Source organism: Myodes glareolus, chromosome 14 (genome assembly GCF_982192425.1).
Source record: "Myodes glareolus chromosome 14, mMyoGla1.1, whole genome shotgun sequence".
NCBI classification, from domain to species: domain Eukaryota; kingdom Metazoa; phylum Chordata; class Mammalia; order Rodentia; family Cricetidae; genus Myodes; species Myodes glareolus.
This window is the reverse complement of record NC_142039.1, coordinates 47,744,422-47,769,966: the sequence shown is the minus strand read 5'-3', so window position 1 is coordinate 47,769,966 and position 25,545 is coordinate 47,744,422. Positions and strand designations below refer to the sequence as shown.

At 46.6% G+C, this 25,545-nt stretch overlaps 1 long non-coding RNA gene across 1 annotated transcript; it reads left to right on the top strand.

Annotated features, from left to right (window-relative positions):
* The first annotated feature begins 968 nt into the window (after positions 1-968).
* Positions 969-14,846, top strand: LOC146892012 (uncharacterized). The gene is made up of 2 exons (XR_015005110.2): positions 969-1,384; positions 13,963-14,846. It is a non-coding gene; the product is annotated as an uncharacterized LOC146892012 (long non-coding RNA).
* The last annotated feature ends 10,699 nt before the right edge of the window (positions 14,847-25,545 follow it).

Sequence of the window (25,545 nt, the reverse complement as noted above, 5' to 3'; positions counted from 1 at the left end):
GTTTTGAGGGAAGCAGAGCAGTAGTTTTTTTTTTTTGTTTTTTGTTTTTTTTTTTTAACGGCTGGTCCCTCTGTCGGTTTGGGGTCCACCCTTGTCGTTCCTGCCGCACCGCTTTTGATACCACTAGTCAGCAATTTCGCATAATGTCTCTCTGTTGCCTGGTGTTTGCTCTGGTTTCATTGCGGTCAGTGCACTTTTGACAAAAATCCCACAGAAGCGAGCTGTGTCCTCAGTGCATCACAGCGATGGACGTGTGACAGTAACGGGGTTGGTTAGTGTCGCTGTTCCCCAGAAGAGTCCAATGAGGGTTCTAACTGAAGGGTTTCCCCACTGATTAGTGACTGGGTTTTTCTCTCTCTCGGGAGAGATAAGTCCAGACTATGCAAATGCAGTCTTCCCGCGTGCTGTGCCCAGTGGTTCAGTGACTCTGGGTGACCCGTCTGCCTAGAGTTATCCCTGCCACCATCACGGTGATTCTGTACCTTTCTCGTTTGTATTTCTGCATCTGCTCACCTGAATTCTTCTACAAGCAGGAATGCTCCATCCTTCTACTTATTGATTTACTCATTCAGTTCCATGCCAGTTTGGACTCATGGGCATTTATTTATGTTGCGCTGGGGTAACGATAGTGTTCTAGTCCTTTGTCGCTCAAGCTACAGCAGTTTGGCCCTGGCTGGCTCTGCAGCCTTTTGACTTGTCCACTTCTTTTCCAAGCACTTCCTTATTCCCTGGCTGCACAAACTTCTCAGGATCATAGCAAAGTATCTTCCTTTCGGGGCCTGGCATCAACCACGTCTCCCTGACATCTTATGTTGGAGTGTTTTCAATACCATCACTGATTTCTGTCATGGCCTTCTGAATGAAACGCTGACCACCGACAGTGGGACCCAGCCACAATCCACACCTCCTAGCGCAGCTCCCAAGCAGTCCGGCAGCGCACAGAGCACTTAGTAAGATCAACCACTCCCGTCTCCTTTAGTGGCTTTTGATCACTCAGCAAAAAGTTCTGGAGAATGGCCAGAGGAAGAACCGTGAAGCAATTCCAGCTTCTGCCAGTCTGTGGAGCCTGGAACTAGGAATCAAACCTCTGTCCTCATTTTTCTCAAAGTAGTTTCTTCAGGCAACAGGATCCGGGACAGTACGAGCCACTCACACAGCCTAGCGCAGTGCAGGCAGCCGGAGGACAGGACATCTCAGCAGCGGCATTAGTGGAGACAAATGTGTAAGAAGTTGTCAGCAAATAACCGAGAGCCAGATAGGGAAGTGCTCAGCAGGCTGAGGACAATAAACGCTGAAGGGGGCTGACTGCGCGCTAGTGTGCAGCTCACTCTAAAGCTAAGTCCCTGAAAACAGGATCCGTGTTTGGCGAAAACGCTCTAACCAGGTGAGTGAGTTTCTCTCTGACACTGGTCTGAACACTTCTCTCCGACTGCTGCTACTACATTGCTAACACTAGGAGACATTCTGCTGAGTCACAGCAATTCCTGAAGTGTGGCACAGTGAAGTGCCAGTAATTTAGGTTTTACAAGAACGGCCGGGTTTCAGGATCTTATAAAATCGTCCAGCGCTCCGTGTCACTCTGTAGCACAAGAACTGGGGAGCCCGTGGAGACTCGGGGTTACCTTTGGAAGCGTGTGGGAAGTCAGGGGGTTACCTTTGGAAGCGTGTGGGAAATCAGGGGGTTACCTACGGAACCTTGTGGGAAATTAGGCTTTGAAGGTGCAGCCTGCTCGGGTGTCTGCTGTGCATCCAGTGAGCTTCCTCCACCTCCACTCCTCATCTGTGTAACATGATGCTAATGCAAACTCTGCCATACACTCTAGCAAGTCAAGAATCCAAGAATCTCTAAGACAGAAGGAGCCCCTACCCTCTGCCCAAACAGGCTTTGTGCTTTTTCTTATGATTGCTACGCAAGTGCTCTACCACTGAGCCACACCCCAGCCCATGTGTTTCTCCATAGCAACATGACCTTGAGGAACTTCTACGATGCCAGCCCAGATCCAGTGTGATGGCATCATTTGTGCTTGGCCTGGTTCTGGCCAATGGGAGCTCCCGCTGGCCAGCTTTTAACTTTCGGTGACCACACCGTCCCTGATGGTTAAACAGACTTTGGGGCAAGGATTCCTCAAGTTTGACCTAAGGGGACTGATGTGGGAAAGACCCACAGGGGTGCAAGAGAGTGACGTGTGGGGTAAAGAGACGAGTTGCCAGGAGGAGAGGGTGCCGCCTTTGAGGAACTGAAAGGGCTACCGGCTGTGCCTGTGGGCAAGCGTTGAGGAGGTGGGGCTTGGTGGGTCCTGCTGCAAGAGGCCTTCCGAGGGAACGAAGCCTGTGTGGGCTCTGGAATGGACTGGTTTAGGATGTAAAGGTGATAACACCTAGCGATGGTGTATCTGTTGCCATGGAGAAGGTGCTGATAGAGGGATGCTGCTGCTTGTCACTGCCACTGCTCCAGCTGCTGCAGCTGTCTCTGCCATTGCCACCACTGTCACCACTGCTTCTGCTGCCACTGCCACTGACTCATGCTATTCTCTCCTGCCACTATTCCCGCCACCGCTGGCATTCCTGAGGCTTCCCGTTCCACTGTGGTACTTCTACGGCGGCTGCTGTGGCATCTGCCCTCTGACGCAACGGCCGTTGCCCACCAACTTCTATGCTCTGCACTAATCTCTACTCAAGAAACTATGAGAAAAGTTCTTTATCTGTGGTTCTCCTGCGTGTCTGAAGACTGGATCCTAGACATCCCTTAACCCTGCTGATCATTTACAGGGAAGGTGAGGGGAGCTTCCTGGCCTTAGGAAGCTCCACTTTGAGGCCTAGAGTGACTAGAAGCAGCGACTCCATATAAGTCCTTATTACCTACAGCACATCAGCCTGGGCCTCGTGGAAAGCTGGCTTCAGCCCTAAGCCTTTACTTCCTCAGCAAGCAGGAACCAAGTATCTGTGCCTTGCCAGGTACTATCTAGCGCCAGCCCCTCGGAGCTTGCGTCTGAGCGAGCCGAAGTGTCTCATTGTCTGCACATCTGTTTACTCCTGTTGTAATGCTAAATATTAAAATGTAAACTTAAGTAATCCTTAGCCTAGACAGAGACAGTGGCCTCACATAGGCACCTGTGAGGTGCCAAGTGTCCCATGAGAAGGTTCTATAGGGAGACGGCCTCTAAAAACATGCAGGTGGTCGTTGAGACCTCCCCAGGGACAAAAATGGCTCCCTGTAAGTATCCTCCTTCAGTGGGGTTGTGGGGTCCAGTTTTAAGTAGACGACCCCCAAATGAACTATTCAAACCAAGGGAAATCAGAGCTTATGTTTGAAATGTTCAAAATGGCTGTTTGCTAGTGACTGTCCCACAGGATGAGGTAGGAGCTTAACTCAACACACACACACACACACACACACACACACACACACACACACACACTGACGTCTGTAGAGGTTCAGAGCACATGGACTTAGGAAAGCCCCACACTCACTGAATGAATGATTTATTCAATAGCATTTACGGAAGGTTGGTGTTGAGAAGGCCCCATCTCTAACTTCCAATACTGAGTCCCCTCTACCATCTCCGCCCCAGTGTGGTACTGTTCCATATGAGAAGAGTCTCATTGCTTCTCCACAGAGGAAGATCTGTGGGGCAACAGAGAATGTGTCTGCAGATGAGAGAGGGTTCTCAAAGGCTCAGTCCTAGGGAAGAGGGAACCCATAGTACGAGACAGCACGCTAGACCAAGGGTGAACTCAAGAGTTAGCTGCGGGGGAGGGGGGCATCTAAAAGGACAAGGCATTCTGAAGGAAAGCAGGAGTTCCAGCATGGAGACTAGAGCCCCAGGGCTTATCAAGATGGGCTCATGCACCCTGTTGTCTTGTCCTAAGCAGCCTGTGTGAAGGAACTGAAAGGCTGGAACAAGCAGCAGTCAACTCATTTAGATAATTACCTGCAGACTTTGGGGGCTGTAACCAAATCTCACAGGGACCACACAGTCTGCATTCTCAAGCCGGGCCTCATGAAGGGGCAGTGACATGTAGTCTCATTCCTGCTTTAGCTTACCCAGGCCTTGCTCTTGTCTCCCAAGAGACCACCACTCTAATGACTTTGATCTACACCCCCGATCCATTTGCAACCTTTCTATGTGTACTTCTAAATCTTTTGCTTGTTTGGAAGTTCATGGACTTTTTCTGGGTTTGGTGGTACATATCTATAATCCTAGAACTCAGGGACCATGGTAGGGAGACCCTGATCTTGAAGCCAGCCATAGCTATATAGTGAGACTTATCTCAAAACACAACACAAAAAAACCAAACATGAACAAAATAGTAAAGGTTATAGAGAATATATTTAAAATTTGCAGTAATCATACTTACGTATATATACATTTACTTTTGCAAAAAGAGCAGGTATGACAAGCCATTGTCAATGACTGAAGCAGGACCCTGACTATTTGTAATAGGTACACTTTACAGGTTTTTTTTTAACGTATGCAAACATTGAAAACTTTAATTAAATTTCATTTTATATGTAAAGTTGTCTATTACACAGAAAGATTATTCAAAGAAGTTTAAAGAAATTAATATACCAATGGTGTGTAATAGAAAAATATCCCTTTTTGAAGAGGCTGTTGACTATTCACATTGTGAACTAATTTTCACTGCCATTAAATTATCCTCAGGGAAGCATTTAAAATATATTTTGATTAATAGTTACTCCTAAATGAAAAATATAAAAATTTATCGATGTTGATTAAAATCTCTATTACTCATTTATTTACTTATTGCCCTATTAGCAATTCTTAACGAGAGACTCACTCTCATATAAGCAGGTATAATTTATTATAAATTAATGTTAAGTTATAGCTGCTTCTATTCTCCAACTAGGGACTGTAGGGAGCCGCCTGGATGTCGCCTTGGCCAGATAGTGCCAGCAGTCCTTCAGCCTGGAGGTATACATATCCTTTGATGTTGCTGCCTTGGGCGGGTGTGCCCGAGCCTTGTTTTGCATCTCAAGAGACTCGGTCTCCTGACCTGTCCCGTGGCCTTGGGTCCTAGTAGAATGGCATCAACCAATCAGCATTCGAGCCTCTCACCCTAGAAAAGCGGCTGTCTTTGGATTTTTCGCTCTCTCGTCATCCCTGTTCCCCATTCCCCCTTTCAAGCAAGGAGCTCTAATAAATTGTGATTGAGAAGGATTCTTGATTTTGTGATTGTCCTTTCCTGCTGGTCAGGAAGCGCGTCACATTTTGGTGCTGATAACCCGGGACGCCGGATTTGAACAAGCCAAGGAGGGAGCAGAATTCAGAACTCAACGCAAAGAGCTGTGACTGATGTCAGGAAATCCTCCAGATGTATGCTGATTGCTAAGGCTGGTCCAGAGTGGTAATGTTTACATTTGTTCTTCTCTGTTGCTTTGGGTTGCGCTGTGATTAACCAGGTGGTGAGTGCCTTTGTTGCTGCTGTGACTGCAGCTCTAGTCAAAAGTAAAAATAAGTCCGCAGTAGATCAAGCGGCATTTTTCTAAAAGGACTTCCTTGTAAGTAAAAAGGAGGTTTTTTTTTCTTTCGCCCAGGGGGTAAGTGCGCACCATGGGCAATTCTTATGGAGCCAGTTCGAACCCCAGGGAGATTTATCGCTCAATCCAGGCACTTTTGCGACAGCGTGATTTAAAGATCTCTTCTAGCACTGTCGCTAACATCGTAAAAGACATTGTTGATGTCTCACCTTGGTTTGCAGCTTCAGGTGACCTAACTTTGCCATCTTGGAATAAGCTAGGCAGGGATTTGGAACAAGCAGAAGGTAATATTGGGAGAGGCACACTTCCTTTTTGGAGGATGGTGCGGGACTGCTTGAAGGAAGAACGTAATATAGAGATATTAAAACAGGGTCGCAAGGCATTACAGAAACATCAGGACAGCTTTTCAGAATCAGATCAGAAGGAGGAACAAGAGTGTAGGCCTAGAAAGAAAAAGGAAAAATTAAAAGATAAGGATCCGGAAATAGAAAAAGGAGAAAAGGGGAAGAGAAGCCCCATAGCTTTAGTAGTGAAAGAATTTGTAGATTTAGATTTATCAGAGGAGGAAGAACAAATAGAGGAAGCAGCTGCAAGATCCGAGAAAGAGCAGCAAGGTAGCCGGAGGCGGGGCGATGTTGATGTGTTTACTACGAAGGGCAGAAGAGACGAGGCGCCAGTTCCTGCTGCCCTCCCCCCATCCGCCCCTCCACCCATGTACCAGCAGGCAGCTACAGAAGGTCACAGCTTCATAGGAAGGCAAACTTGGTCGCAACTGGCTGCTGCCTTTCCTGTTTTTGAGGAGCCACAGAATTACAATAGGTGGTATGAACCAATCCCATACAGACAGCTGAAGGATTTGGTTGAAGCTGCGAGAAATTATGGAGCAAATGCCAGTTATACAATCACATTATTGAGAAGGATTGTTACAACAGCGCTGACTCCTACAGACTGGCAGGAGATTGCAAGAGCAGCTCTTCCAGCAGGGCAGTTCCTGGATTTTAAATCTATAGTCCAGGACAAGGCTCAGACCCAAGAGCGCATTAACATACAAAGTGGCCACCCAGAGTGGACGGCTGATATGCTTCTTGGACAGGGGGCATTTGCTGGAAATCAGAATCATTATCCTTGGGAGGTTTATAGGCAGGTTAGTGAGATTCATTATAGAGCATGGAAATCACTCCCTAATAAAGGTGAAACAGCTGGTAACTTAACCAAGATTATTCAAGGTGCTGCAGAGCCATTCTCTGATTATGTGGCTAGGATGACAGAGGCAGCTGAAAGAATGTTCGGGAATTTAGATATTTCATTGCCTTTTGTCCAGCAAATAATATTTGAGCAGAGCACCAAGGAATGTCAAAGAGCAATAGGTCCAGTAAAGGGAAAGGGATTAGAAGCCTGGATCAAAGCCTGCCGTGAAGTTGGGGGGCCTCTAACCAATGCAGGGCTGGCGGCTGCTGTGCTTGCTGCTGCCAGAGGTGTCAGAGGAGATAAGGGAAAGGCATGCTTTAAATGTGGACAGTTGGGGCATTTCAAAAAACAATGTCCCAATAGTCATAATGCCTCAGATTCTTCAGGGCTCTCAGCTGCAACATCGCAGAGGCAGCCAGACATTTGTCCCAGATGCAAGAAAGGGAAACATTGGGCTAATGAGTGCAGATCAGTTAGGGATATAAATGGACAACTTATTCCTATGCCTATTCAGTCATTGTCAAAAAACAGATTGAGGGGCCCATGCACCCAGGGCCCAAAAATATTTGGGGCAATTCAGAACACGATGGCAGTCCCCGAGATGACTCCATCGTCCCAACAAGAAGGGCAGCCAAAGGCTCCGGAGGGCTGGACCTCTGTGCCACCTCCAAACTGCTATTAACTCAGGATATGGGAGTTCAGGTCATAGAAACAGACGTGTTTGGGCCATTAGAAAAAGATACTGTTGGCATAGTCTTGGGACATTCATCCTCAATTATGAAAGGCCTGATAGTCCATCCTGGAGTCATAGACCCTGCCTATGAAGGCTGCATTAAAATTCTTTGCCATTCTCCATACGGGGTAGTTTCCATCGCCCCAGGAGACAGAATAGCTCAACTCTTAGTTCTGCCTTCAGGGCGTAATAAGCTTCCAGCAGAGGGGCTTGTCTTAAAGGACAAAAGCCTTGCTCCCATGGGAGTAGATTTGGCTTGTTTATCCTTGGAGCTTGATCAGCGACCAATCTTAAATTTAGAAATAGAAGGAAAGATTTTTTCAGGCCTGGTGGATACTGGAGCAGATAAAAGTATCATCAGATCCCAAGCATGGCCAAAACGCTGGCCCTTACAACAGGCCTCCCAGTCCCTTCAAGGGCTGGGGTATGCACAAACACCGCATATAAGTGCTAAGGAGTTAGTCTGGAGAACAGAAGATCAGAGAGGGACTTTTCAGCCTTTTGTGGTTGATTTGCCCATCAACCTATGGGGCAGGGATGTGCAGTCTCAAATGAGATTGAGACTTACAAATGATTATTCTGATACCAGTAAGCAAATGATGGCACGTCAGGGCTATGTTCCCAATAAGGGACTTGGTAAATGTCTCCAAGGTAGACAGAATCCTATTGAGTCTGTCTCCAAGTTAGATAGAAAAGGCTTGGGTTTTTCATAGGGGCCACTGAAGCTGTAGCTTCCACACAAAAGACAATGCCCATCCCTTGGCTAGTAGATAAGCCGGTATGGGTCCCTCAGTGGCCCCTTTCCTTGGAAAAGCTGGAAGCTGCAAGACAATTAGTACAAGAACAGTTAGAACTAGGACATTTAGAACATTCTGTATCGCGTTGGAATACGCCTATTTTTGTGATTAAAAAGGCTTCTGGAGGTTGGAGGTTACTGCATGACCTTAGGGCAGTCAATGCTCAGATGCAGGTCATGGGCCCAGCCCAGCAGGGTCTTCCATTGCTTTCAGCAATACCAAAGAATTGGCCTGTAATTTCCTTGGACATCAAGGACTGTTTCTTTTCAATTCCCGTGTGTCCCCAGGACCGGGAAAGGTTTGCATTTACTCTTCCATCTGTTAACAATGAGCAACCCAATGCTCGGTTTCAATGGAAAACTTTGCCTCAGGGAATGGCCAATAGCGCCCTCATATGTCAGTTATATGTAGATGCAGCATTGAGTCCTGTTAGGAGACAATTTCCTACTGTGAAAATTGTTCACTATATGGATGATTTATTATTATCTGCCCCACATCAGGAAACCCTAAAGGAAGTTTTCCAAAAGGTTACATCCCTTTTGGAGGAGCAAGGACTCCACATAGCCTCAAATAAAGTACAAACATCTTCCATGGTGAAATTTTTGGGGACTATAATCACCCCTGAAAGCATCAGGCCTCAGAAAGTGCTTATTCGCACCCATCACCTTAAAACTCTTAATGATTTCCAGCAGTTGCTGGGAGATATAAATTGGATTAGAGGATATCTAAATATACCTCGATCTGAGCTCTTGCCTCTGTTTTCCATCTTAGAAGGCAATCCTAATATCTGTTCACCTAGAGCCATGACCCCGGCTGCAATGCAGACCCTTAAGAGGGTAGAATCTGCTATTACTACAGCTCAATTACAGCGAGTGAATCCATCCTTACCAATTTTGCTATGCATTCTCAAAACAAAAAATTATCCCACTGGAGTGTTATGGCAAGATGGACCCCTCTGGTGGATGCATGGAAATTCCATAGGAGCAAGATCTGTTCAATATTATCCAGAATTGGGGGCTGGCCAAGCATTAATGGGAATAAAGCTTTGCTTAGCCCACTTTGCGAGAATGCCTGACAAGTTGATAATTCCCTATACGAGGGAACAGGTAGAAGTTTTGACAGCCACAGTAGATGGCTGGGCTATCCTGCTTTGTGTATTCCCTAATGTTATTGACAATCATGTGCCAAGGCACCCCTTAATAAATTTTGTGGAGAAAAATTTGGTGTATTTTCCCAGGATTACCTCACCCCACCCATTAGAAGGAGCCTTAACTATCTATACAGATGGCTCAAAGACCGGAAAAGGGGCTCTGGTGGCAGGAAATGCTAAACCTGTGGTCTTTCAATTTCGGCCTGATTCCCCCCAAGTCACTGAGTGCTTGGTGGTTTTGGAGGTGTTTCAGAGATTTCTTGAGCCATTTAATTTAATTTCAGATTCACAATATGTGGTCAATGCTGTGGCCTCTCTTGAGGTTGCAGCCTCAATTCGCAGCTCAAGTACAGTGTCTAATATTCTTTTACAAATACAAAAACATATTTTAAAAAGAGAAAATCCCTTTTATGTTGCTCATATTCAAGCCCATTCTCTCTTGCCAGGACCTATGGCAGAGGCCAATGCTCAAGCTGATGGTGCTACTCGAGCACTCGCCCTTGTGGCTACAGATTCACTCCAGCTAGCTAGAGATTTCCATCAGCTTTATCATGTTCCAGCGAATACACTTCGCTTAAAGTTTAAGATCTCTAGGGAAAATGCCAGGAGGATAGTAAAAGCCTGTCCCTCCTGCGTGACCATGTTACATCCCCCACATATTGGGGTAAATCCCAGGGGGTTAAAGCCAAACTCACTCTGGCAAATGGATGTGACTCACATCTCGGAGTTTGGCAGACAAAAGTATGTTCATGTGTCGGTGGACACATGCTCTGGAATAATTCATGCCACCCCACTGGCAGGGGAAAAGGTAACTCATGTAAAAATGCATTGCTTAGAGGCCTGGGCAGCTTGGGGAAAGCCAAGTCGTTTAAAAACCGACAATGGCCCAGCATATGCCTCACAGGGCTTTAAAGCCTATTGCAAGCAATTACAAGTTGAACATACCACTGGCCTACCATACAATCCTCAAAGCCAGGGTATCATAGAAAGAGCAAATAGAAATTTAAAGGAAATTTTGCGAAAGCAAAAAGGGGGAATAGCTGTAGCAGCTTCCCCCAGAGAAAGGATTTCTCTTGCACTCTTTACACTGATTTTTTAATCCAAAATATTGCTGGAAAAACAGCAGCAGACAGGCATGCCCTGTTTGAAAGCTCTACAGAGCGAGATTTGGTCATGTGGAAGGATGTATTGATTAATAAATGGTGTGGACCGGATCAGGTAATTACCAGATCCAGGGGAGCAATTTGCATTTTCCCTCAGAATCGTGAAGATCCAATCTGGGTGCCAACGAGACTGACAAGAGAAATAAAGAAGAAAGATGATCCAGTGGATGCTGAGTGTCCTGCTGTGGAAGATTCGTGCCAGTGATGACCCTCTGGGCGGTGTCAAGAGCAACTGTTTCACGTTATCACCTTGAGCAGCACCCTGTGCAACCTCTTATCTCTTAACAATTTTCTGACTGACTCTATTCTGCCTTTCTCCCTCCTTGGGGATGGGTGGGAGCAGAGATATCCTTGGCATGCTGTGTCTAGGTGGAAGTGCTGTATGTCTTTGATTGGTGTGCTACCTGCTAGCCCAAGTGAGGAGGGACAAGGTCTTTGTGGCACAAGCCTTGGCAGTCTTGGAATGTGTATCCTCACCCCAGGTTTGGCTCTCAGCCTCAAAAGAGCTCACAGGCAATTAGCCATGCATAGCCTTTGCACCCTCTAGGGACCAGATAGTCCCACGGCACAGAGGAAGGTATGCATAGGCGGAGGGTGTGCAGACACAGCCCTAGCACTCCCAGGGAAGTAATTGTCCCATTGCACGGGAAGGGTGTGTCTTGCTTTTCTTTTCTTTAATCAGTCCACACATCATGAGGTGGGGACCAGATTGGAAAACAGTTTTGCCTTATTGCTCTTAAAGACAATAAAAGGAGGAGCTGTAGGGAGCCGCCTGGATGTCGCCTTGGCCAGATAGTGCCAGCAGTCCTTCAGCCTGGAGGTATACATATCCTTTGATGTTGCTGCCTTGGGCGGGTGTGCCCGAGCCTTGTTTTGCATCTCAAGAGACTCGGTCTCCTGACCTGTCCCGTGGCCTTGGGTCCTAGTAGAATGGCATCAACCAATCAGCATTCGAGCCTCTCACCCTAGAAAAGCGGCTGTCTTTGGATTTTTCGCTCTCTCGTCATCCCTGTTCCCCATTCCCCCTTTCAAGCAAGGAGCTCTAATAAATTGTGATTGAGAAGGATTCTTGATTTTGTGATTGTCCTTTCCTGCTGGTCAGGAAGCGCGTCACAAGGGACCTCATTCATTTATCCTGTTTGTCATTTCAGTATTTGATCTGCACGGACAGACATTTTTGCTTAAGGAGAATCTTCTTTGCTTATTTGCAAATGATGGTCTTCTGTAATTACTCCTATCTTTCTGAAAATGACAGTTAGAGGTTGACCTACCATCTTAAAAAAATTGCATTACATATTTACATAGCACATTTCTTCACAAGAGAAGTCTCTTATATTATGTTATATAAAATATTATGTCATTATTGTAAAATGTAGAGAGTCCAGTTACACTATAAACTGAAAAAATACCTCTTTAGATGAATTTATGTGAAATTTTCCATCCTAAGACTTCTCACCGAAATTTCTACTATGAAACATCAAAAGATATATGTCTGCATGGAATCATAGTTGGGAGGAAAGCTCAAGTACATCTCAAGTCATGAGTTAAGTTTTGAAGTTTATAATGTCAACTTTTAAATACATAAGCTCTCACAGACCATGGTAAATTAGAATATTTACACATAGTGCCTTACTGGAGCTATCAGACTGGGTGATGAAAACTGGTGTTTATTTTGTTTATCTGGTTAGGGACAAATAGGAGAAAATCCATTTCTAGAGGACAGGTTACCTGTAATTACTCACATACATTCATATTTCTACATAGTACTAAAGAGTTTAAGTCAGAATCTCAGTTTGATGAGCAATTTTTGACATACAGTAAGACTAAAAAATATCCAGATTTTATATTTCCTTTCTTAAAAAAAAAAGAAAAAAAAAGCAAGCAAAGGGGGATGGATGGCTCAGTGGTTCAGAGTACTGGTTCTTCTTGTGGAGGACATGGCAGACATGGCTTTCGTTTCCAACACACACACTTTTGACCAAGTGACCCTGAAGCGAGCTTCCCATTGCATAGAGGGCTGAAATAGCTGGAGAACCAGAATGGATGATTCAAGGTCTAAAATCCTCAGCCTGCAGTCGACTGGGAGCAGCAGGAATTGTGAAGAGCCTTCCTCCACAGTCGTGTCCTCCTTCTGATGAGATGAGAAGGGGACCAGAGATGCGGAAAAACATCTCCCAGGACAAGGGCAAAAGTTCAAAATGCTGTCTGCTGTGGTAACTCCAGTTAATTAGCATACATGGTACCTCACCTGTGTACTATTTTTAAGTCTACAGTACCTTAGCTATAGTCACACAGTATCTGATGAATCTCTTGAACTCCACGTTGTGCACATTTTTCAAAACACCCTAAACACAATATTTTGGTCAAATTAAAAACAAACAAACAAATTAAATCATAGGTTAAAGTGTGCTGTGTACTTCAGAGGGAGAGAGAGAGTGTATAAACACAGGACAGCATGTTTGACAGTGAGGACTGCCAAGTCTCTCATTTGGCAGTTTAGGAAGCAGCTTCAGCCAAGGGCTGGAGACAGACAGGAGTTTGCCAGTTTTGAATGATGCCCACCCCTGCCCCCCCTCCCCAGTTGTACTTTAGGTCAGCATAGGCCTCTTCCAAAGCTGGGAAAAACATTTCCCGCATGCCAGAGTTGCACTTAAAAATAATAGTAATCCAAACCCTCTTATCTACAAAATAAAATGTCTCCAGAGAGGAAAGGTGCCCTGGAAGGAAAGGTTAAAAAGCAGAATATATGACTTGCTTCATCTAGGAGTTTAGGTGAGGTCAGGAGACAGGTACGTGGCTTTGCGGGAAGGGTTTAACGTGATCATCTTTCTATAGGCTGAGGTGGGTTCCTGCTCAGAGATCCATTTAGTCTCCATTGGCGGCAAAGGCTTCTGAGGAGTCAGGCTGTTCTTAAAGGAAAGAGCAAATGCAGACAACCGGGACTCCTTCCTGGGGATCTCAGAGATTCACCCACCCACCAGTCCAGAGGTAGAAGAGAGGTACTGAAGGGCCTCCGGCCGGCTCCGCCCACCAACACCTCTGGCTTGTCCTCTCAAATCTAAGTGCAGATTCCTAGAAAAAGTATAGAAGGAAGGAGGGAAGAGAGGGCAAATTTGTATTTCTTTTTTTTTTTTCAGTGGGAGGACAGAACGGGAGTGAGCACAAGAACTGGGTGGGGAGCGAGGGCACAGCCCTGTTTTTCTCTGTTGTCCACACTAATCACAGTCTCATCCTGTCCTGGGTGTCTGGAGGACAGTTAAGTGTGCCCCTCCTGTGACTCAGTGGTATTTCTGGGAAATTACCTGAAGGAGAAAACACTATTTTCCCAAGTATTCCCAAGAAGGGAACAGAAAGTGCCCACTATAACAACAGCCCGCCTGGACTCTTCCTGCGTCTTGATTCATCTCTTCTCTCTGCCCACTCGCATGTAGGTACCCAGGACAGGGACCAGCTAGTCCATCCATGAGATGAAGAACACAATACACTACAGTCAACGCTTGCTGGAAGAATCCGAGATGTTAGAAAAATGGCTCCAGCCTCAAAGAATACATATTGACCAGATACTAGTTGTGAATTCACACGGTCATTATGACAAAGAATTAGCCATGTTGACACAGAACGCCTGCGTGCACTGCTGAGATCAGGCTGCAATGGGACAGCGTCCAGGGACAGTATCGTCTGTGTACACTTGTCGCTCTGTGTCCATCTGTCCAAGCACTGCCTGTCAAGCTGCTGGGGGAAGACTGACAAGATGCTGAGGCTGCTTCTCTCTCAGGGAGGAGAGAGGCAGTGCTTGTTTTCTCCTGCTGCTTCATATGCACACGGACTGCTTGGACAACACACATCTGCTGGTTTTAGCTTTAGGAAAGGTGCTGATCTCATTTGGAGATGGAAGATGAGGTCGTCACCCTGCTGTGCAGTGAGCCCAAGAAGGCTTGGAAGGTTTTTGAAACCATAGCTGGAAAGTTTTTCTATGTTTGATAGAATCATATATTTTTAATTGTGTGTGTGTGTGTGTGTATGTGTGTGTGCATGAGAGAGAGAGAGTACATGAGTTTAAATACCCTTAAATCCTCTTGAACTGGAGTTACAGGCAGTTGTGAGCCATCTGACATGGGTGTTGGAATCAAAACTCAGGTCCTCTGCTTTTATTCACAGAGTCATATCTCCAGGCCAGAGTTACATTTTCTTTTTTAAAATGATATAAATTGTAATTTTATTTTTCAGTCTTGTCTATGGGAATACACTTAAAATTCATTATGTTTTACATATATCAAGTGCACTTTTTAATAAGTATACTGCTTTTCTAATTGTTGCTTTAAAGTCATGTATTTTAGTGAAGATCTCCCCTTTTCCTTTTATTTCTTCTTTTCTCATACAATACATACCACTACCATCTCCCTTCCCTCCACTCCCCCCCCATCTTTTTTAGAAGCAAGATTTTCTTTTAATTGTTTTCCCCTTTGGAGTTTGGATTCAGAGAAAAAATGTTTCATTCAGACTGTGTCCTCGGGCTGTGTAGGTGACCGGAGAAAGCATTCTCGACAAAAAAACAGATGCCATGGCCAATATGGAGACTGTGCAGAGTGCCTTCAGTTATGTAGAGAGCTGTGTATGTGCACACAGGTGTTTGCATAGGTAACTGGTGTCTGCAGTGTGGGGGAAGGAGGGAGGGGGGAGGGAGGGAGGGAGGGAGGGAGAGAGAGAGAGAGAGAGAGAGAAAGGAGAAAGAGAGGACAAAGAGAGAGAGGACAAAGAGAGAGAGAAGAAAGAGAAAGAGAAGGGGGGGGGGGGGAGAGAGAGAGAGAGAGAGAGAGAGAGAGAGAGAGAGAGGAGAGAATTGCCCTCAGTTTAATTCTACCATATGCTTCTTTTTCCTTGTTCCCTCTTTGTGGTGATGGGGTTAGAAGCCAGGGCTTTGTACACATTAAGAACATGATCACAATTCACTAGCCTCCAAATCCAGCATTTGCTTCCGACATGTCTCAGTATTGCTGTGGACAGGAAGGGGATAAAGGCCATTTCCCATTCATGCTCCCTTGCCTCCCTGTACCACATTTACTTTCAGGCTGCCTGTGTTTTCCTGTCGCTACTGAGCCTCACAGGGCTGAGGCAGAGCTGCCCAGTGGAGCAAAAGAGGGGTCAACACGAGGAGAAGCTGCCCAGGGAGCCAAAATGCTGCTGTTTACTTGCTGTATTCCCAGAGGTCCCTGTGCTGGGCGGGGGCAGTGTTCTGACTCAGGCAACATCGGTCTCCTTTTACGTGAGTGAATTCCAGACAGAGGACTTCGTGGCTAATTCATCATTGCATAAAGCCACAAAGAACTGGGAGATAGAATTCCACCTCTTGGCATCTCAGCCACCCTAGAGAGAGGATGGAAGCAGCCAGCAAGTCCCTGGTCTCAGATAAAAGAAATATTTTAATTCTGGCTGATTTCTTTTTGCTTGCAGCGGGGGTTTTATGCTATGCCAAACACCGGGTGATAAGAGCTTTAGTTTTGTTTTCTTAGATCTGTTTTCTTTCCAACTCCGCCCATGCGTAGGCTTTATCTTTTCTCATTGAGAATAACATAGATTCGAAATTTTGACTGTTTCATGCCATCTTGAGGGTTTATCTGTACCAGCTAATACTTGCTATTTTTAAAAGTTCTAAACGTTTTAAACCAGTATATATTAAGATCTCAACCAGGAGACAGGAATTATCCATTCCCCTTCCCCATGTCTTCCTTTGGTGAAAAGTATGTACAATAGAATAATATATCAGGGGATTCCAGAACTTACCCAAATGGTTAAAAGAGATCAATTTCACTAGCATCTGTGTTTAGGATACACATCAAAATGGGACAACACATCAATGCAATGACACACAAGTCCACTCAAAGGGAAGGTTAGCACCACGTCCTCTAACTGACAGAGGAATTGTTAATGAGGAATGGGAATCCAGGGGGGATCTCCCAACTCAGCGCTGTTCTTATTCGGCCAGTGAGTTCTCAGTTGAGAGGCTGTTATGAAATCAGAAGCATCCCGGTCTCAGTAACAGATGCCAGAAGCATCCCCTAGCCCAGGTGCGACAAGCAGACACAACGCCACAGCCACATTACTGCCACATGTCCCCCCAGGGGGCAAGATCAGCCCCAGTGAGAGTCACTGGTCCCGCCCACTCGCCTTGAGCCTGCAGAGCCCAGTAAAAAACAAGCAGACAAGTCAAGGAAGAGGAGAGGCCTGCCACTACAGGCCACAGCAGGACAAGCTCAGCAACCGACGGGATGCCAGACAGAGGCACTGCACACCGTGTGCTGTGTGATTCTGTGCCAATGCCGTGTCCTTGGGAGGTGGAGTTGGTCTAGAAAGGCAGTAGGTTTGGTAACTAGGTACAAGAGGACAGGCCAGTCTCACCAGGTGGTGAACGTGTTCAAAGATAAGACTCTGAAGATGGCCAAGCCACTTGGTGGCCTTACTGCGCTCACTGAAGTTACACTTTAGATGGGTGAGGTTTCTGGTATTTAAAACCCTGCTAACCAGTTTTTCTCTTTTAAGTAAGAAAAATAGGAAGGCGACATCAGAAGGAGAGGCTCCAGACAGGGACATCTTCACGATGAACTGTCTCTGTTCAATGGGCTAGATTCCCTGCGTTTCTGTCTGCCCCAAAGACGGTTACAAGAAGCTCACAATATTTTTGCTGGTCAGACAGCTGCAGTCTGTTAACACCTGATGCAACCCAACGGGCTGTTTAATTAGCCCGGGCCTGCATCTTCCTATGGAAAATAGTGTGTATGCATGGTCACTCATGTTCAACACAGCCAGAAAGGTGGCAAGCAACCAGCACGGGGGTGTCCTACAGACAGCTTGTATTCTCTGTTAGAATATGAATTAACTCAAACCAGTGACCTCGTATATCTGGTACGACATGCTATCTGAAGAGGGAAGAGGGTCAGAGGCCATGCAGAATTCCCCACTGCCCATTGCCGTAGCCAGACAGAATCAAAAACAAACCCCAAAGACAGTTGTTTTCTCTTTCTCTGTCCTTTGGTTTAAATGGCAGCTGCTCTCATTATTCAAAGAAACTCTGGGGACGTTCCCTATAAATGATGCAGTACATGTTTTTCTGGAGAATGTTAGCTGCTGTCAAAATTACTATAAAAACATTCAAGGTGGGTGAGGGAGGACTGGGACACTGGTGGAGTGTGTGTGTGTGTGTGTGTGTGTGTGTGTGTGTGCATGCGCGTGTGCGTGCGTGTGTGTGTGTGTGTGTGTGTGTGTGTGTTTCTTCTGGCCTGGTTATAGATACTAACCTAACTAAAGACACAGCTCCAGGAGAAGAACACTCAGTATTTCTAGCATCTTCGGTCTGATCCTTAAATGAAGTGAGAAATGGATTAGAAATTGGGGGAATAGGGACATTTTTTTTCCCCAAGACCTCACTTTGGTAAAGATTGAGGTAAAAAAAAAAAGTAACCAGGGCAAATTCATTTCATCCCTTTAGTTGGCAGTAATTGTGGGCATCGAAGAGAAGAGGTGAGTTAGAATGTCCAAACAGTCACACAGAGAAAGACACTGTCCTCTTTTGCTGACTGTCTATCTGACAGAGATGGGCTGAAAACCGAAACTGAGGAAGGCGGGCCCCATTCCTTGGCTCTGCAAACTGAGGCCTGCAGCTCTGGTCTGTTTGAGAAGGAAGAGGCAGCCAGGGAGGCAAAGAGCCCACCTAGTGCCTGGCAACACTTCTGAAAAAGCCAGTGCAGGAAGAGGTATTTCTGAGTAGGCCTAATTTGGAAATCTGGAGTTAGGAGGCCTAATCCATCAGATCGTGTCAGTTTCCGGGAAACGGCAGGAAGACACTCTTTTGGATTTTCACGGTCAGCAAATGATATGGTCTCCACACAGCAGAACTTCTGCCAGGCACTGTCTGTGAAAATTGCATACCTTTATTTCTTGGTGATGGCTGTCTTCTTGGGCAGGATTCAAATGGTTTGGAAGCAAAGATCTCATAAAACCCATGTTCCGGCTCCTCAACCTCTGTGTGCTTGAAAGGTCACATTGGGGAGTCTCACACTGAGAGCTGTCACGTGCCATATTCCCTTCATGGGTTCTTGCCTTCTGCCCTGTGAGTGGACACCTACAGGGGGCAGAGGTGCATGCTGGGGGCTGGGGCACTGTTTTAACAGAAGCATTCCAGGTAACAGTGACAGAGGTGGGTTCTCCATTCTTCTCAGCTGTGTTCTCTTTAAAGCTGTTCGCGACAAAACTCACTGAGAAACACTGCTCTTTTTCTTACCTGTGAAGTTCTCTGAAAAAAATCTTTCAGGGACTAGAGGTTTTTGGGTTTTTTAAAAAATTATTGTTTTTAATGTTTTGGAGCAAAATAATGTCACCTCTGAGATTGGAGGACATTCATTGTGGTTTACAGATATTTTCAGTTGTTTGATGGCTTTACACTAGATAGGATAGTTTAATTACTTAAAACATAGTCAGGGCACTGTTCTCCCTGGCAGTGGTTGTGGGGCAAGTACCCTGCAGCTGGGGCTCCTGCCTGAACCAAGTCACAGTCCGTCCCTGTCTGAGTAGCTCCTGGACCTTGGATCCACCCACGCGCCACTTATGAGTTAGCAGTGCTTTCTTCTACAGTTTGTGTGTACTGACTTCTAAATCATAGGTGTGGCTGTGTGGTGTTCATAGGTTTGTAAGGAAAAAGGATCTGTCCACGTGAATGTGCTCCATACATGGGAAAGGATCTGTCCACGTGAATGTGTTCCACACATGGAAAAGGACCAGTCCACGTGAATGTGCTCCACACATGGGAAAGGACCGGTTCACGTGAATGTGCTCCACACATGGAAAATAGTTAACAGAGCATGCAGAATGGACCGCACAAAACTAGTTTTCTCAATTTCAAAATGGAATTCTTTCATTTTAGAAAAAAAAAATTACAGTCTTAGAAGGAAGTTAACAGTAGGAAACCCAGAATTAAGTCTTTTTTCCCCAAAGAACCCTGAGTGAAATATACCATGAACAGCTCTGTACCTGGCCCATGTGACCCTGCTACAAGAACAGGCACTTGGAGGAGCCCCTGTGGGTGTCTGTGTCGGCTTCAGGATGGAGCGCTGATGCTCCAGTGTCCCTTCCCGTCCTCTACAGAGCAGAGCTCTGGGTACTCCTAAAGGAAAAGCTGCTTCAAGGAATGCTGGGAACTGGCACTGTTCACAGCTAGCCTCAGAGCAAACAGTCAGCACAGGTTCTTCAGAGAATGGGGTGCAGACTGTGAGAGAGGCAGTGAAGGAGAGCGGTCCACAAGGAAGCTGATGTGTGATGTACACGCGTGGATGTGAGTGAAAAGTGCCTAAAGTAATGTCAAAGGTCAGGTGGTGGAGAAGCCAGAGTGTGGCTGAGAAAATGGAGCCCACGGGAGCCCATGGTGCTGGGCCTCCCTTCTGCCAAGATATCCGCCCTGATCCTCTCCTGAGTATAAATAAACCAGCTGAGGAGCTCTGGCACACTCCCAGTGCACAGCGGGGTGGGGATGGGGGCCATTAACCTTAACTGCCTATAGGTAATAGGAGGCAAGGTATGGAGTTCTGGAATTCCTTGTCAAGTTCTTCCCATGCTCCCGGCCATCCGAAATAGTGGATTAGACCTAGGCCCTGCCCTCAAAGGCATGAGGTCTCTGGGAAGGCTGGTGTCCTACACCAGAGGCTAAGCACAACAATTCCAGACTCAGGAATCCAGCCATTTCTGTTGTGGGAATGGCAGTCTTGGTAAGATGTATCCACACCGAATGATTCTAAATGCGACTCTGCAATATTCCAGAGAACACAGCGATTTTAAGCCACAGCTATAGGCATTCTTTGCTAAAGAGAAGGGGGCAAGGGGCAGCCTTTCTTCCTGTGAGAGCTAGGCTGTGCTAGGCCTGCTCTCTTCATTGACGGGAAACCACAGGAGCCCTGCACAGAGAACAGCAGCGTTTTCATCAAGGTCTCCAAAATAACCAAAGTCATACCCCAAACAACAGAACCTGAGGAAGGGTCAGGAAACTGAAAGGGCCCGTGGAAAGTCAGAGAATTTTCATTTCTCTCTGCAGAGATAATGAACTGGAACCTGCTGACCAAGTCCTAGGTATCTGAGAGCTCTAACGAAAGCAAATGAAAACAGGGAGAAGGCCATTCCAGAAAAATCACCAGTCAACTGGGTTCCCACAAAAGGGCAGCTAACAGGGAAGTAATTTCCATGCAAATGGAAGCTTCTTTTGTTTTACATGAGGGAGCCTATGAGCAGAGGTACAGCAGGTACATCTGGCCCCCTGCTATAGGACAGTGAAGCAGAAGACAAGGGCACAACAGAAATGCTCACAGTTCTCAGGCGGGCAGGAGGAGTCCAGCCCTACAGTGATCACAGTCCCAACAGTTCTGAAGGCAGGGTCCAAGTGTGCTGAGCTCTCCCTTTGCTTTCCTGAGGTCCACTCTCAGGATGCCCTTGACCCTTCTTCCAAGTTCCCCACCTCCACGCTCAGTACCTGCCCTGAGACAGACCTGGAAGGCCCTTGGGCTTCCATCCTGAGCTGAGTGTATGCTCCTCTCTAGGCTGATTGATCAGCAAGTCTGTCTTCCTTGTGGCTGACTGCACCTCGTGTGACTTAGAGAAAGGACGGAGATACAGTGGACTGCTCCCTCCCCTACTCTGTGTGTGTGTGGACTTCTTAGGAAGGTGCAGTTTGGTTCACAGCAGATGTCCTGACACCGCTGACCCCATAAACTTCCTCTGGAGGGCCAACACTCCAGATAGGCTGGAAGGAAAAACACAGGTTGGAGGGACCTATGACAAGAAGAATGCTTCTAGAATGTTTTCCCCCGCTCTAGACAGGGTTTCCTGTGTAACAGTCCTGGATGTCCTGGCACTTGCTTTGTAGATCAGGCTGACCTTGCATTCACTGAGATCTGCCTGCCTCTGCCGCACGTGCGCCATCACCACACTGCCTAGAATGCTTTATTTCTTTTTTTCTTTTTCTTTTCTTTTGTTTTCTTTCCTTTTTTATGCCCATACTCCCTCCAAAAGGTGACCACATTCAAGCAGGTCATCTAGGACCTGCAGTTCACCTCCACTAGCCCACATGCTTTTCCCTTGAGGTATAATTTGTGTGACAGGCAGAGGTGACTGGGTTCTGTCAAACACTAAACATCTTGTTTTGCCCGCACCATCAGGACAACACGGTTTTCTGTGCCCTTGTGGTGTGCCCCTGTGAAGGTGTGCAAGCAGAGGGGGACCTATGGGTTAGCAAGGTACTCAAGACTTGGTAACACACCACCGAAACGCCATCGCTCCCAGCTCAAAAAGAAAAACGTATCTAGAAAGAGACAGAGTGGGGCTGCAGAGATGGCTCACGGTCTAAAACACTGGCTGCACTTCCAGGAGGACCCAGGTTCAATTCCCAGCACCCACAGGGCAACACACAACCATCTGTAACTCCAGTTCCGGGGGATCTGACATCCTCCTCTGATCTCCGAGGGCACCAGGCACACATGTGTTGCTGGAGAGATGTTCAGCTGTTAAAGGCTAGGCTCACAGCCAAAAATACACCTAAATGCTTTCTAAAGATGAGAGCAGTTATAGGAAAAGCTCCCATTAGCATGTTCTGGGGCAAATGTGGAGCAGACCAGAGCCCCCACCCCAGATCACTTTTAGCAGTTAGTTGGTTGACTCCAAGGTGTTTCTTGGAAGCTGGCAGTCATTAAGGCTGTTATAAAATCCTTGGCCCCATTCATGCCATTGCTAATCCCAACCAGATGAAACAGACAGGAGGCACCAGACAGTGAGCTTCTATCCATCCAGCTCTTCTCCCTCACTGTACTTCTCAAGGGGCATCCTGTGGATACCTCTACATGGGGACCAAAGCTTACTAGATTCTAGGGACACCATCTCTTAGCGTTTCCCTTGGCCGCAGGGGTGGAAGGTTCTAGCTGCAGGCAGGTTCTAGCTGCAGCAGCCCTTGCTTCCTTTAGCTCTGTCCTTGGTAATTGTCCCAGAGGGATCTATTTCCCACCAGGACTCTCCAAGTTTCTATAACCCATCCCTTACCTTGCAGTGACAATGCAGCACGGGCGACAGAAAGCTCTCAGCTGAACATTGCTAGCTAGCAAAAGTCAACTTCCCCAGGCCCCCAGATGGTGTTGGCACCTTAAATGGACAAGGCCGTGGTTCTCAACCTTTCTACTGCTGTGACCCTTCAATACATATCGTGGTGACCCCAACCATAAAATTATTTCATTGCTACCTCATAACTGTCATTTTGCTACTAGGATGAATCGTATGTAAATATCTGATATGTGGCCCCTGTGAAAAGGTTGTGCAACCTCCAAAGGTTCATGATCCACAGGTTGAAAATCATTGGACTTTAAAATCTGGCACATCTAGCCAGCTAATCTCACTGCTTGAATTCTAGTCCTGACCTTGTTGTTTTCTAGTTGTGACACTAGAATTCAATTTCATTTGTTAAATGAGGATAATAGTAAGGCCTGCCTCACAAGACTGCCATGATGATATTTCAACAGAAAAGGCCTCAGTTCCTGTTGTGAGGGTACACATTTAATGCTCAATGATAGCTGGCCATTATTCAGAGCCTTTCCTACCCTCTAGAGGGAACGTGTCTGGGAATGAGAAAATTCACAAACACAAACACCACCTAGGAAACCGGCTCTGGCCGGTTCATTGGTCCAGTAGAGGTATGGCATCATCTGGCCCCTCTCTTCTCTCAGAGGGAGTTTCTGCTGCAGTAGACTACAGGAGAAATTCCTCACATGGATGGGTGGACTCTTCTGGGACTCCCCTAAGTGTTCCAAAGAACTGGATAAAACCGGGTCTCAGTCAAGCCTGCCTGGCCTGTGATTCCTAGGCCTATCTGGTCAACCTCATGAGTCTCAGTTCATCTGCCAAGGAAATGCCTTCACTCGGCTGTATCACCTGGACCTGTGCCTCTCCCGCCTAGGCATGTAGGAGATGACCGGAGGAGGTTGAGAATGCACAGGACAGGGCATTCTGTGGGAGGGCTGTGACTATCACGCTGTGGGGCCATTTTAGGTCACCTCACACCACACTGTCAAATAGAGCTGAATCTGCAAGCAGCTAACACATACAGTTCAGCTGAATGCTCCTCTCCTCACACCTCTCTGTCTTCCCTCTGCCCTCCCTCTTGGTCTTCACACAAGACCAAGGAAGATCCTAAGCTTGGGGCCCAGGCACAGGACCTTCTAAACTCTGGGTCTGAGGGAAATGTGTACCCTTTGAGCTTGAAGCCGTGAAGGCCACACCCTTCGCCCAGCAGAAAGCAACATTTCTCTGATGCGCATACAAACCTCTCTGATTTTCATTTTCCAACATGGCTTCCAACCAGTGCTCTGGGTTTCCCCAGGGCAAAGCACCTCACCAGAAAGTCTGGTTCCTGTTTAGACTGCCTTTGCAGCTGCTGGGGACAGAGCAAGGCGGAGAGCAGGGCACACCAGGCGCAGAGGATTCTGAGAGGCAAGATAGCCAGTTGTTCTGTTTCTGACATGTTCCATGCACATGGAGTTTACAGCTAATATGTGTGCTGAGCAGCAAGCAGTGACCAGTCAGCATGGTTCTCCAGAATGGTCCCAAAGAACATTATTCCTCAAAGGAACTGTCCCAGTAAGACCCTTCCCCAAGCACTGATACCATTTTTAAAAACAGACCTTTGCACATGGGTATGTCCAAGAACGGTCCACTCTAAACACCTCTTGCAGTAACTAAGTACCTCTCACGATTAGAATACTGAATTGCCCATACTTTCAGACACCTGCTAAAATAGCTCCTTTGGCGACCAGATTCTAATAACTGAAATAAAAGCTTCAGGAAAATTAACTGTGAGCTACTAACTCTTATGATCTATAGTTTGCATAGAGACCTGGAGCCAAAATAAACCCCAGCTTGCAGATGTTCAGACACGTGCTGGCAGGTCTTTCCCATGATGGAAAGATGCAGGCACAGTGCTCAGCACCCAGAGCACCATCAGATGCTTCCTGCAGTCCCCTGAGCTGCGAAAAGAAATGACACTAATTTATGACACTGGCAACAGCGACACAGAAGGAATCTCACCCCGCTACTTGGCATCATCAGTCTCAAGGTCTTAAGCTGTGACAGGGAGACAAGAAAGCAAAGTGACCAGCCCTCCGGGCACGGGATTGTGCTCATATGTAACACTGCCCATGCCCTTGGTTGTGTTCTGGCGCATCTGATGACCAGGAGGTGCCACTGAATGGAAGAAGGGAAAGAAGTTTCCAAGTAAGGAGCCAAGGGCACATTTCTTGTTTCTCCCTTTTCTCTGGCAATAAGGGAAGCGGAACCACCCTCTGCAGTCTTGGTGATTTCTTGTTAAGTATATATATAAATACCAGAGTGTTGAAAGCACATTCTTAATAAAATTATTAATAACTCAGGGTCAGGATGGGAGGAGTCAGATGATGTGGGATGGCAAGGGTGTGACTCTCTGTGTGTTCCCTATTTCTATGACCAGAGGGCTGGCATGCAACACTTTAGTTGGTGACCAGCTCTGGTTGTAGGATATGGGCTCGTATGCTTCCTAGGCCACTGACAGGTACCACCTGAGGACCTGAATGTCCAGGTGTTTGTTTGAGCTTGGCATGTCCTGGACATGGCACATGCTACTCCCCTGGGGGTTAAGGATTTCTTTGAAATGAATAAACAAACAAAAGAGCAGCAATAAAAACAAATACCTTGAGTGCACGCATGTGTGCCCCAACCCCATCAACTGAATTGACTTGTGGATAAATATCAGGTTTGCTGCCAAGACAGAAACAAGAAAGAATCATTGCTCAGTAAACTAAAAAGCCAATAGTAGGAGCTCTTCCTCAGGGACAAGGGCAAGTGCCAAAGCTTATGGCTGGGACTCTGAGAAACAGGACAGACTCTTGGCAGTTTTGGTAGAGGAAGTGGTATGGACATGGGGATCTGCCTGCAGCCCAGCAGAGGTGTCTTGCTGGAACAAGCAG